At 48.9% G+C, this 10,000-nt stretch overlaps 1 pseudogene across 1 annotated transcript; it reads right to left on the bottom strand.

Moving 5' to 3' along the window:
- Positions 1-8,598: 8,598 nt before the first annotated feature.
- On the bottom strand, positions 8,599-9,785 carry LOC310796372 (lipoyl synthase, mitochondrial pseudogene; annotated as a pseudogene). The gene has a single exon. The product of its transcript is annotated as a lipoyl synthase, mitochondrial pseudogene (transcript).
- Between the last annotated feature and the right edge of the window lie 215 nt (positions 9,786-10,000).

The raw sequence follows: 10,000 nt of genomic DNA, 5'->3' as shown, positions 1-10,000 counted from the left end.
TATTAACATAATTCTGCCTTTTAGAGTTTTTGGGGGATTGTTTTGTTTTCTTTTGAGGCCGTTGGGGGCCGGATTGAGACGGTCCAGGGGCCGGTGCCAGGCCCTGGGGACCCCGCATTTTGCCCTTGTGTGCTTTAGCAACATTATGTACTATTACTTACTTTTAAGTACCCCCAACATTTTGTAAATGCCCCCAGTTTTTAGACAGTGGGGGCAAAAGTTGCCCCCAAAATATTTAAAAAATGTCCTACACTGGGCCTGGTTTGATTATGAGTGTTGTCTTTGTGGTGTCCAGTGTTTTATTTGGTTGAATGTTTCAGTGCCGTGATAAACAACACTTACTTTGAAATGAAGAACTATGCTACAATTCATTCATGCATTCAACACTGAAAAGATCTGCCCAGGCAATCAACTGCCGCAACACGGCAACCTCCAGGCTGGAGGATGAACAGACACGTTGCCCCGGCCTTCAACCGCTCGCTCTGTGCTTGTATGAAATCAGCCCATGTGTGCTCCTCTCTGCAGCGTGCAGCAATCACGCCTCTCCTCGCCTCGCCTCGCCCTGCGCTCTTCAAACACAAGAGCACTCGAGACGCTGATTTCCTGCTCCTCTTTCTTTTGTCCACTGAGGAGCTGCGGGTCAAATCACACGGTAAAACATCACAGTGTTCATTTGATTTACATGTCATTTCCACAAGGCTGCTCTCCTACGAGCCTCCTTAACACCTTGCAATGTGACATTAAGGGCCTGATCGAGATGTTTATGAGGGCAAAACAATTTCATACCCTGGGAAGGAGGCCGCCTATACAGTGTGTGTGTGCGTGTGTGTGTGTGTGTGTGTGTGTGTGTGTGTGTGTGTGTGTGTGTGTGTGTGTGTGTGTGTGTGTGTGTGTGGGTGGGTGTGTGTGTGCGCGTGTGTGTGTGTGTGTGTGTGTGTGTGTGTGTGTGTGGGTGGGTGTGTGTGTGCGCGTGTGTGTGTGTGTGTGTGTGTGTGTGTGTGTGTGTGTGTGTGTGTGTGTGTGTGAGGAGTACTACACTGTGAGCACACACTTACACTACATATAATGCATGTTATGTGAGGGGGCAATCTGCTCCCCCTGCTTAATGGGATTAGAGTCATTAAACAGCTGTTTACTAAATGGGAGAGGACCTCTCTCTCTCTTGCTTTGTCTCTAACTGTCTCTCTCTCTCTCTTGCTTTGTCTTATCTCTCTCTCTCTCTCTCTCTCTCTCTCTCTCTCTCTTTGACTCTCTTTTTTGTCAGTCTCTCTTTCTCACTCCTTACATTTCTCTCTCTCTCTCTCTCTCTCTCTCTCTCTCTCTCTCTCTCTCTCTCTCTCTCTCTCTCTCTCTCTCTCTCTCTCTCTCTGATCCCTAATCAGTGAGACGGGCTAGAAGTGCCTTGGGGCTGAATACGAATGAGCACAGCTGCCCATTGCGGATTACTACCACACACACACACACACACACACACACACACACACACACACACACACACACACACACACACACACACACACACGCACACACACGCACACACACACACACACACACACGTGTACGTTAAAACATGACACACTCACGCACGAGCACACACGTACAAAGGAAACGGCACATGCTAACATAGCATACATGATGGACATATGTCATTCACGATGCATGTTATACTATTGCCCAACACTCATGGAAACATGTCAGTTGCATGCACACGTCATAGATAGGCCACTATGAATCATGTCTCACACACACTTCTGATCACATGCCTGTTACATGCCCAGTGACACACATGTGCTGGACACAGTGTGTCAGGAGGACATGTGTGTGCATGGCCTGTACACTAGTGTCAGGAGGACATGTGTGTGCATGGCCTGTGTCAAGAGGACATGTGTGTGCATGGCCTGTGTCAAGAGGACATGTGTGTGCACGGCCTGTGTCAGGAGGACATGTGTGTGCACGGCCTGTACACTAGTGTCAGGAGGACATGTGTGTGCACGGCCTGTACACTAGTGTCAGGAGGACATGTGTGTGCACGGCCCGTACACTAGTGTCAGGAGGACATGTGTGTGCACGGCCCGTACACTAGTGTCAGGAGGACATGTGTGTGCACGGCCTGTACACTAGTGTCAGGAGGACATGTGTGTGTGCACGGCCTGTACACTAGTGTCAGGAGGACATGTGTGTGTGCACGGCCCGTACACTAGTGTCAGGAGGACATGTGTGTGCACGGCCCGTACACTAGTGTCAGGAGGACATGTGTGTGTGCACGGCCCGTACACTAGTGTCAGGAGGACATGTGTGTGCACGGCCCGTACACTAGTGTCAGGAGGACATGTGTGTGTGCACGGCCTGTACACTAGTGTCAGGAGGACATGTGTGTGCACGGCCCGTACACTAGTGTCAGGAGGACATGTGTGTGCACGGCCTGTACACTAGTGTCAGGAGGACATGTGTGTGCACGGCCTGTACACTAGTGTCAGGAGGACATGTGTGTGCACGGCCCATACACTAGTGTCAGGAGGACATGTGTGTGCACGGCCCGTACACTAGTGTCAGGAGGACATGTGTGTGCACGGCCTGTACACTAGTGTCAGGAGGACATGTGTGTGCACGGCCCGTACACTAGTGTCAGGAGGACATGTGTGTGCACGGTCCGTACACTAGTGTCAGGAGGACATGTGTGTGCACGGCCCGTACACTAGTGTCAGGAGGACATGTGTGTGCACGGCCCATACACTAGTGTCAGGAGGACATGTGTGTGCACGGCCCGTACACTAGTGTCAGGAGGACATGTGTGTGCACGGCCCGTACACTAGTGTCAGGAGGACATGTGTGTGCACGGCCCGTACACTAGTGTCAGGAGGACATGTGTGTGCACGGTCCGTACACTAGTGTCAGGAGGACATGTGTGTGCACGGCCCGTACACTAGTGTCAGGAGGACATGTGTGTGCACGGCCCGTACACTAGTGTCAGGAGGACATGTGTGTGTGCACGGCCCGTACACTAGTGTCAGGAGGACATTGCCATCTGTTGCTAGTCATCAGCAGCATGTCACTGTAAGAGCAGCTCCGCTCGGAATAAACACACGAGAGAAATCTCATTGTTATAAATTGATTGATTGATAAACAATACTGGACTTTATTATGGAAATCAAGTATGTCCTATTTACCTTGATATCTCTCTCACCAGGGCAAATTAGAATTCTGAGTCTACTTCTGTTCACATTACGAGGTTCTTTCTTTCTACATTGAATTCCATGTGAGACTGAGGGATTTGACCTGTGATTGGAAGCCAAGCCCCCGTTTCACAGTAGGATTGTCACAAAGCATTGTGAGGATGTCTTAATATGGAGTATGCTTGAGCTCGTGGGTACATTTGTTCAAATTGAACGTGGGAGTTGGTGGAGTTGTGGTCAGGTAGCAAGTGAGACGTCTGTAATGGCTAGATCTGTGCAGGATATATGCAAAGGTACTGCTGTTCTACAATGACAGTAGAGTTAACATGTTTAAAATGTCCACAGGAAGGTTGACCTTATTAGTGAGTTGGTCAATTGAAGGCCTGGCTGAGTCTAGCTCAAGCACAAAGATGAAAGGCTGTCATGGATCATCAGTAGTATCACAGCCCCATCTACTGGGAAAGAATGGAACTGCTGTCAAAGATAAGAGAGACTGGAGACTGAGAGAGAAAGAGGAAAGAGAGAGAGAGAGAGAAAGGAGAGAGAGAGAGAGAGAGAGAGAGAGAGAGAGAGCATCCTCTCAGCAGAAGACTAATCACAAGATTGACCCCGCAGCAGTGTCCAGTAAACCCTGGTCTGCTGCAGGTGACTTAGGCCTAACCTGCTCTGAATGCCCTGCTGTGTGGGTGAGTATGTGTGGGTGTCAGGAGGATATGTCTAGAGGTCCAACATTTAATTTCACCACTATTCAATATGATGAGCAGGCGTTCCAAAAACTCTGCAAACGTTGTATCCCCAGAATAATGTTCTTGTTGGAGTGACACTAAAATGATCCAATGAATCCAGAAGCCTATAATGACATTATTTTAAGTAGGTCAGAAGGTCTTGTGGGCTAGCCTTGCAGCATGCTCTCTCAAAGCAAAAGAGCCTGGTATCTGTTACTGCTCACTTAAGTCTTCCGGTCTGAGATGTGCCAGATCTGGCCTGAGATCCACCAGATCCGGAGCATCTGGTGCTTCGGTATTCGTTCTATCGTGTTATTTGGTTTTATTTCATTTTATTTTTGTGGATTAGCTACATACAGTAGCAAGTAGCCTCAACACGAGACTCCGCCTGCTGTTTCTCATTCGGAGTCCGGGCGTAGCACGGCACGTGCGCTACGGGCTCCATTCACTTGTTCATAATAGCGATCACAATAACAGTATACTTGCCTTATACACAAGGTTGTTGTCCGTCGAGTCGGGCTATTCGTGTTCTTAAATATTGCGTACCGGTAGTTTCCAATTCCGAGCGGTTTCACTCTTTGTCGTTTTTCTTCTGTTCTTCCAGATGTGTAATTGTGGGTTTCCACCCGTAGACACAGCAGAGAGGGCGCCCTTTCCCTACTGTGAAGCGGAGAAGTCGCTTCCAACCTTTTCATTCTTTCCTTAGACTCATGAAATAGACACATGTAGGACATCTAGCCATGACGTCTGACTGTGACACCAGTACTGCACAGCACTTAGTGGGAAAACACAGACGGAATGCTTATTGAAATGGCAATAAACAGATTGATTTACTGAGTGAGCTGTATGACAAGCTGACCCAGGGAACTCTGAGTACCCAGGCAATCCTCGCACTCTCTCTCTCTCTCTCTCTCTCTGATCTCTCTGAGATCTCTCTCTCTCTCTCTCTCTCTGATATCTCTTCTCTCTCTCTGATCTCTCTGAGATCTCCCTCTCTCTCTCTCTCTCTCTCTCTCTCTCTCTGATCTCTCTGAGATCTCTCTCTCTCTCTGATCTCTCTGATCTCTCTGAGATCTCCCTCTCTCTCTCTCTGATCTCTCTGAGATCTCTCTCTCTCTCGGAAGAAATGCAAGCAAAGCGAGGACTATCTTTTTCCTGGGAGGCCTCCACCACCTCCTCCTCTACTTCAGCAGCTCTTTCCCCGCTCTGCCTTCTCTCACTTGGCCCTCAGCCTATCAGGGGCCAGATGGATCTCACTCCCGGGAACACACAGGCCCTCAGCCTATCAGGGGCCAGATGGATCTCACTCCCGGGGACACACAGGCCCTCGGCCTATCAGGGGCCACATGGATCTCACTCCCGGGAACACACAGGCCCTCGGCCTATCAGGGGCCAGATGGATCTCACTCCCGGGGACACACCAAGATAGATGTGTTGGTCTTCACGTGGGGATGCTCTGGAGACGGAGGAACAGAGGAAGGGAGAGAGAAACAGATGCATCATGGTGACTAGCAAGAGTAATGAGGTGGTAAGGACAGATATAGGGAACAGAGATCACAGGGGGAGAATGGTTTCTTTTTGCATCAATATATGGACATTTACATGCAGCTGTAGATGGACATGCACATTTGTGCTTTTATTATCTTTATTTTAGGATCCTCTTCTCACTTTGGATTAGTAGGACAAATCATACAGGTACCCCTCATTACAGCTCAGATATATCTCATTCAGAGGAAAGATGATATTCTTCTGAATGATCTAAATTGTTTGTTTTAATCTGAATCATAATGTGATCTCGTGCAACATAGCTTGACAATATCCTGTCATTAGAAATGCAGAGCGACTTGCTCGCTCTCTCACTCTCTCTCTCTCTCTCTCTCTCTCTCTCTCTCTCTCTGTGTCCCTCTCTCTCTCTCTCTCCCTCTCCCCTCTCCCTCTCTCTCCTCTCTCTCCCTCTCTCTCTCTCTCTCTGTGTCCCCTCTCTCTCCTCTCTCTCTCTCTCTCTCTGTGTCCCTCTCTCTCTCTCTCTCTCTCCCTCTCCCTTCTCCCTCTCCCTCTCATCTCTCTCTCTCTCTCTCTCCCTCTCCTCTCTCTTCTCTCTGTGTCCTCTCTCTCTCTCTCTCTGTGTCCCCTCTCTCTCTCTCTCTCATCTCTCTCTCTCTCTCTATCCTCTCTCTCTCTATCTCTCTCTCTCTCTCTCTCTCTCTCTCTCTCTCTCTCTCTATCTCTCTCTCTCTCTCTCTCTCTCTCTCTCTCTCTCTCTCTCTGAATTCTTCATGACATGAACATTGACAGACATCAGGCTGTAGGCATCACAGCACGTCTCGTAGGAGCAGGAAGAAAAGCTGGCCGTGAGCATCTTCTATAAGACCATGATCAGATGTGACAACATGGGAAGTTGTGTAGACGATATCGTGAACTCGGAGCTTTCAGAAAATTCCACTTCCCAAGTCGTGAATACCACATTATGGACTCTTGTCGTGAAACATGGACAACACGACCCCATCTGAAGGCAACATCATTGTTGTAACCAGCCCAGGGCACACCTGTGCAATAATCATGCTGTTTAATCAGCATATTAATATGCCACACCTGTCAAATCTGGATGGATTATCTTGGCGAAGTGCTCACTAACACGGATTTCAACTTTTTGCCCCCTGTGCATAGAAGTAGTGTTGGAATTCTTAGTTCAACATTTGAAAAATCGGAGCAAAAAACAAAATTGCTGCATTTATATCTTTGTACAATAGTTAGGATCTAATAGAATACAGTCTGGTGGAAAAAATCTGTACAATCATGAGAATTAATTTACTTAAAATGTCTGGCACACTACTCTCAGTTGGTAGAATAATGATATAGAAATGTTCTTTTGAGGGGAAATGACAGTAGTTCACTCTGTTTGGCCTCATGGAGGAAAGCAAGTTTTTGGTTCAAAAACTATTTTATATTGAAGTAGTGTTAAAGTCTGCAATACTGTACGAGACCAGAGGCTCGCTGGCAAACAGCAGCACACTAATGGGCTCACTAACAAACCAGAGATCGTTAATTAAAGATTCACATTCAAACAGTCTGACCCACATAGTGTGTGTGTGTGTGTGTGTGTCTGTGTGTGTGTGTGTGTGTGTGTGTGTGTGTGTGTGTGTGTGTGTGTGTGTGTGTGTGTGTTGCTCTGGATCCTGGTTGCCACCAAGGCCCCATGTCCATTATTGATGATGTCATTAAAATATGCACTAGGACAAAACAGGCAATGCAGCGGAGGGTATCTCACTACGTAAATGTGTGTGTGTGCGTGTGTGTGTGCGTGTGCGTGTGCGTGTGTGTGTGTGTGTGTGTGTGTGTGGGAACCTCCTTCACCTCCCAGAAACATCTGAAATGAAACAAGAGAATGTCACAGAGGCTGTCCTCACAAAAACTGGACCCAGGTATTTTACTCTTCACAAATGACACTTGATATGTTTGTATGAGAAATTATTGATTATTCAACGATGTCAAATGTTATATTACATTTCATCTTAGTGTGTGTGTGTGTGTGTGTGTGTGTGTGTGTGTGTGTGTGTGTGTGTGTGTGTGTGTGTGCGTGTGCATGCGTGTGTGTGTGTGTGTGTGTGTGCGTGTGTGTGTGTTGTGTTGTCGGCCCACTGCAGTGTGATCTAACAGCAGCTGACAGGCAGGTTTGAGGCCTCTCTCTAGGGTCATCTGTGTGTGCGTGCATGTGTGTGTCTGTGTGTGCGTGCATGTGTGTGTCTGTGTGTGCGTGCATGTGTGTGTGTGTCCTGCTCTAGTGGTGTGTGCTAATTGGGAGCTCAGTGGGACAGGGAGCTGGTCTTCCGTAGTGCCCACCCGCGCACGCACATGCACACGCACACACACACACACACGCACACACACACACACACACACACACACACACACACACACACACACACACACACACACACACACACACACACACTCACTCACTCACAAACAGCTCAGCAGCAGTCTGGTCCGTTAGCCTTTCTACATTTAACATGAGTCCAGTCTGCAGCCTCTTCACTTATTCATCCTCTCCTCCTCCTCACTCACCTGAAACCACAGAGACCTGCCCGCCTCCTCTGTCTCACCGGACCTCCACACACACACACACACACACACACACACACACACACACACACACTCACACATGCCAACGCATGCACATGAAACCGTACTGTAGTAAATTGAGAGTTGATTTGAGCAAGGTTGTGGACCAGTGCATGATGTCATGAATGTCATGTGTATGAATGACATCACTGGCATCAACTTTGACTCAAATCAACCCTCAATAACTGTCAAACGAAACTAAATGATTGCCTACTAAACAGTTTTTGATAAACTACTGATTATACAAAGCTGGTTGAAAATCGGCGGAGTGTTCCTTTAATGTCGGTCCTGTACCCGACTTAAGCCTTTAACTCCGTTGTGTGAGTCCTCTTGTGACGACCACAATCTTTGTTACTTGCATTGCTAAAAGAATGTGTTCCAGCTGTAAAGTGGATGTCATCATTGTGTGAAAGCTGATAGACCAAAGCTAACTGGAGGAGGTGCTGCAGAAGGAAGCTGGAGGGCAGCCACTAGGGGGCGGTGTGCTGAGTGCTTTTCAAACCAATTTATGCTGTATTGTTTTTAGTTTAAGCTCTAAGGTGTTTTTTTCTATACATCTCCAGAGTCGGGGTGCCTGGTTAGATGATGTGTGGGAACCTCTGTGCTAGAGGGACTTCTGCTTTTCTCTTGGCCAGCAGCTTCTTCATGAAGTCTCCGGCTTTGTAAGAGGATCGCACCAGGGGCCCGCTGGCAGTGTGGACGAAGCCCATGTCCTTCCCAACCTTCTCCCAGTGGGCAAACCTCTCTGGTGTCACGTATTCCTCCACCTTGAGGTGGCGTTTGGTGGGCTGCATGTACTGGCCCAGCGTCAGACAGTCCACTCCTGCCTCCCGTAGCTCAGTCAAGGTGTTGCGTATCTGCTGTCCAGTCTCCCCCAGGCCCAACATGATGGAAGTCTTGGTGAGCAGAGTGGGTTTGACCCGTTTCGCCTGCTTCAGAACACCGAGGGACTGGTCAAAGTCCGCCCTGGGGTCGCGCACGTAACTCTGCAGCTCCCGCACCGTCTCCACATTGTGGGCGTACACATCGAGCCCTGACAGGGCGATCGTCTCTACTGCTGTCAGGTCACCCTGGAAATCGGGGGTCAGACATTCCACCAGGATGTGAGGAGATCTTTCCTTCAGGTTGGAGACAGTTTTGGCGAAGTGCTCTGCTCCTCCATCAGCAATATCGTCTCTGTCTACCGAGGTGAGAACCACATAGTCCAGCCCCAGGCAGCGATGGCCTTGGCGGTGTTGTAGGGCTCGTCGGGGTCCAGAGGAGCGGGCTGGCGTGCCGTCTTCACTGCGCAGAACTTGCACCCACGGGTGCATGTGTCTCCCATCAGCATGATGGTAGCCGTGGCTGTGGCATACTGTCCTCCTCCCCAGCACTCCCCGATGTTCGGGCACCTGGCCTCCTCACACACTGTGTGCAGGTTGAGGCCTCTCAGTGTGTTTTTCAGCTTGTTGTAGTTCTTCCCAATGGGGATCTCTGTCTTCAGCCATGGAGGAAGCCTCAGCCTCTCTCCCTTCTCTCTCCTCAGGTTGCCTCTGTACTCTTCCCACTTGGTTTTCTCCGACAGTTCCCCGGAGATGAAGTCTTGTAGATCGGGCCCATCATCATCACACAACAACTGCTTCCTTCTGTCAGTCTGGGTCGGGGGCGACTTGGATGCTGTGGTCAGGCCACTTGCATACACACGTGTGTTACATCTAGGGTTCAACCATCGATGATTAGTGGAGATACGTCCAGCAACAAAACAACTTTGTTTGACCAGCGCCATGTCTTAACGTTAGCTACCGACAGCACCTGCCATTGACAACAAGCATCGATGAGCGGCTGAGGGACACCAGAAGATAAGTGATGTCATCAGTTCACATCGCTTCACTGGACTGACATCAACAGTGATTATCACTGATCACACAATTCTATACTGGAATTGGATGTCCTCTTGTTGTCTTGTCATGTCACCTGGAACTGGAATGTGATAGGAGGTTG

The sequence above is a fragment of the Poromitra crassiceps genome (assembly GCF_964638095.1).
Source record: "Poromitra crassiceps genome assembly, chromosome: 22".
In the NCBI taxonomy this organism is placed as follows: Eukaryota; Metazoa; Chordata; class Actinopteri; order Beryciformes; family Melamphaidae; genus Poromitra; species Poromitra crassiceps.
This window is presented reverse-complemented; position numbering and strand designations above follow the sequence as displayed.